The sequence below is a fragment of the Sciurus vulgaris genome (genome assembly GCF_902686455.1).
Source record: "Sciurus vulgaris genome assembly, contig: HiC_scaffold_424_arrow_ctg1, whole genome shotgun sequence".
In the NCBI taxonomy this organism is placed as follows: Eukaryota; Metazoa; Chordata; class Mammalia; order Rodentia; family Sciuridae; genus Sciurus; species Sciurus vulgaris.
In genome coordinates, this window is record NW_027632615.1 from 431044 (window position 1) to 434960 (window position 3917).

The 3917-nt window shown below is 35.8% G+C and overlaps 1 pseudogene across 1 annotated transcript; it reads left to right on the forward strand.

Annotated features, from left to right (window-relative positions):
* The first annotated feature begins 622 nt into the window (after positions 1–622).
* LOC306652661 (PRELI domain containing protein 3B-like) lies at positions 623–3114 on the forward strand (annotated as a pseudogene). The gene is made up of 2 exons: positions 623–678; positions 2494–3114. The product of its transcript is annotated as a PRELI domain containing protein 3B-like (transcript).
* The last annotated feature ends 803 nt before the right edge of the window (positions 3115–3917 follow it).

Below are 3917 nucleotides of genomic sequence, written 5' to 3' on the forward strand. Positions count from 1 at the left end.
TTTTTTCTTTTTTTCCCTTATTCAACTACTATAAAACAATCACTGTTCTTGAAGCACTGGGGCCAAATAATGAACAAGAAAAGACCCAGTACCTTTCCAATTAGCATTGATGATCTATACCAGGATTCCTGATCTTCAGCATGATTAATGTGAGAGACCAGATGCTTCTTTGTGTTGAGGGACTTCCCTGTTTATGATGATGTGTTTAGTAACATCCATGGTCCCTGCCTTATAGATAACCTAGCATAGACATCTGCAATTTTTGATAGTTAAAAATGTCCATAGAAAGGCCCAATGTCCCCTTGACGTGACCACTGCCCTGAATGACAACTGAGGTAGACAGCTAAGTTCACACCTGCAGTGGAGTTTGCACAGATGTCTCTGTGACTACATGAGGTCTGCTCAGGTGTCTGCTACTGCTCACAGAGTCTGGATTAGCAGGACTTGCAGTGGGTTTTAGTATATGTCTGTTGTGAGACAGTTATTGACCAAAAACTATGAAATAAAACCCTGGTCAAGAGAGACTCCATCTTAATATCATGGTGGGTTATCATGGAGACATTTCAGTGACAGCAAAAGCCAGAACTCAGCAGAGGTATCTGAGAATAATTTAAAGACTAAAATGGTCTTCCCTGTTATTCCCTTTCATCCTGTCCTTCACCTTGAAATAACACCAAGGTGAGAGGATGAGCCTATTGGTGACAGGCCTGCATCCTAAAGATTTTTTTTTACATAAAATTCCTGTGTCTCTGTAGCCCCTAAATAGGAGGCAAAGAGTGTAAATGGCTTTATTTGTGACTGAAGCAGGAGTGAGCCTCAGCTTTTGCCAAATTTACCCCAACATTTGTTAAAGGCATATGTGTCTGCTTCCCATAACATCTCACAGAATGGTACCATCTGATTCTGGAATACAGTACAGAAGTTACTCTCAATACCCCTGCTTGTCCATCCCCCTTTTGAGCTGAGTTTTTTTCTCTGTTCCTCTGTACACTATTGATAGGTACATTAATAAAACTGTTATGATTCAGATATGAGGTGTCTCCCAAAAGCTCATGTGGGAGACAATGCAAGAGGTGAAATGTTTGGGATATGAGAATCTTACCTTAATGATTTAATCCTCTTGAATAAAATAACTGGATTTTGTTTATGAACTCTTATTTCTTATTCTCTCATAATGTATGGAACATTCAAAAATGTGGAATAGAAAGTTCTACCAGCAATCTCCCTATGCATGTGTATAGACATTTCATTCTTTGCTATCAGACTGTGGTTTTGTGACTCCCTTTCCTCCATGGCAATTCTCAAGGAGCTAATTGCTACTCTGGTGTTCTCTCACTGCTCCCTACAGATAAGCTTTATAGCACTAATTATACTGTTCTGTAGATGTCACTCTCAATTTGCTTATATACTCTGCAAGGGTGTGGCTTCCGAGGGAGGATAGAATAAGTCATTCTTCTGTATGAGTTCATTGCTGAGTGAAATATATAAGTGCTGTCTGTTTAGCTAAATATTTCCCAAGGATAAGATCAAAAATGTTAGATTGGGACCACAGTGCTGGACAGTAGAATAATGAGTTTCAGATATTATCAGATTCAGTTGTACCAAAAGTATAAAATGTTCAAGTATTCCACATAAATAAGAAGAGGGAGAAAAATAAAAACAGAAACAGAAAAACCTGCATTTAAGCTAGTCTACATGGAAGTAACTTTGATAGTTGCCATTATATTATTTTTTACATAAAACACTTTTATTTTAGACATGCAATAAAGCTATTATAGGATCTGCTAATTTACAGCAAGCAACTGCATACAGATAACAAATGTAACAACTTGCTACTGATCAGCACACAGCATTCAAAGCAAACAGGCATGAGAAAATGCATGTTTGTGCAGCATTGAAACCATATGAACAATATATTGCAGGGCAGGTGGAGGGATGGAGGGAAATAATGTATATAAAACATCAGAGTTCCCCAATGCTTTAAATATAGTGCATTACAGCAAGAATGGTAAGAATAGAAATAACAGATCTATATACCTACCTAATACAAAGTTTGCTGGTAGGTCTTTCAGTGGTAAACCAGTTGAGTATCTTCTGTAATTATTGTGTAATAACAACTTACTGAACTCAGCCTTAAAACTCCCTAGATATAAATAATGAATAATTTGGTACTTTTCCTCTTATAATAAATTATGCTTATAAGTTTTATTACGAGTATATACAGTACTGATCAATGTTAAAAAATTTTATATTTAGAAACATAAAACTATAGTTAATAAAGTATTAAATATTTATGTAAACACAACATATTAGGAAACCTTTAACTAGGAAAATACAAATATTTAAGGGATCTCATTTTGGGATATTTTTTCTTGGGGCCTGATGGCTTCTGCACACTATATGGCCCACTGGGTGCAGGTTGGGTGAGACAGTGCCTGGGTGACTCACTATACCCCAGCATAGCTGGTACAGGGCTTGGGCTGTCTGCACCAGGAAGCTCTCGACCTTGGAACATGTCTTCAACCACCCATAGTAAACAATTATAACAGCTGCAATGCACAAATATCCAAACCCTATGAACTTCAATGTAGTTGGAGTTGATATGCTGGACAGACATATAGATCCCTCTGGAAAGCTGTGCAGCCACAGACTTCTCAACATACAGTGGGGAATTCCTTCCTTCCCTGAAGTCTCTTATTGGTGCAGCAAGAATCAAAACAATTGCAAGAATATTCTGTAGTTGATCCTGTAGAGAAAACAATGGAACTTAAAACTACTAATATTCCTTTACAAATATTTCAGGGGGCAAGAAACTTACATAAAAATTACATCCTTAATACACAGAAAAGATAGTTCTGATTCAGGAAGCCATCATCTCTGTGCAGGGAGTCAGCCTTAGCAGTTACCTGGAAGGGCTGATGGCAAGCATGATATCTTCCAATGCTGGTAAAGTCTAAGAAGCAATGGAATGGGTAATATATAAATTAAATGCTGAGATCAAAGTGTTGACAGCTTTGGCAAGAAGAAGCATAAGAATACTGATGGTGGTGGTAGCATTTATAGAGAAATAAAAATGTCAGTATGTCTCAGGTCCCTAGGTCTCTCCAAGCAGACAATGTATTTATTTGTCATTAAAAACTACAACTGTATCTTCGGTAGAATTTTAAAAATAATCTGGAGTAAGGCTATATGACTTTATATTCAAACAAAGATACAAGGCTTCTAAAATCCAAGGAATCATCTGAGGTTAGTGAGCTTGAAATGACTAAATTCTAAGATTCTAGTATTAATGTAAAAATTTAACAATTTTTTAAAAGAGTACTTGGGAAATTGGTATTGATATTGAGTCTCCTTAAAATATAATTTTAACCCTTTTCAGATTTTGGAACTGTACTTGACTCTGGACCAACTTCAGAATCAAGCAATATCACTTTGGTAATACAGAATAGAACAGCAAGAATGAGGGAACTCACTCTAAAAGGAGAAATCATATAGTTTTAAAATACATTCAACTGTATAAAATAACCTGCTATCCTAGAAACCATTGTTTTGATATGGTACTTAATGATAATTTTGGAGTGACAATTATTACTAAGTCTAAAATATGACTCCAACATAAATAATATGTTATTGTATTAAAGAGTACTGAATTGCTTTGCCAAAGTTTTGTAACTTAATAAAGGTATTACCTTCCTTGAATTTGATTTAGCATGCAGTACCCTGGGCTGGTTATGTTAACTAAAAAAAGAAAAAAAGAAAAAAAATCACTACCTGAGTTCTGCAGCAATCTTAGAACACTGAAACAGAACAGCTTTTCAGTTCTTTTAGCATTTCACATTTGCTAACTTATAAATGGCCATTGTCAAAATAATGGTTTTGAAATTGCTAATGAATAATATGTCAGGTTATTGAATATA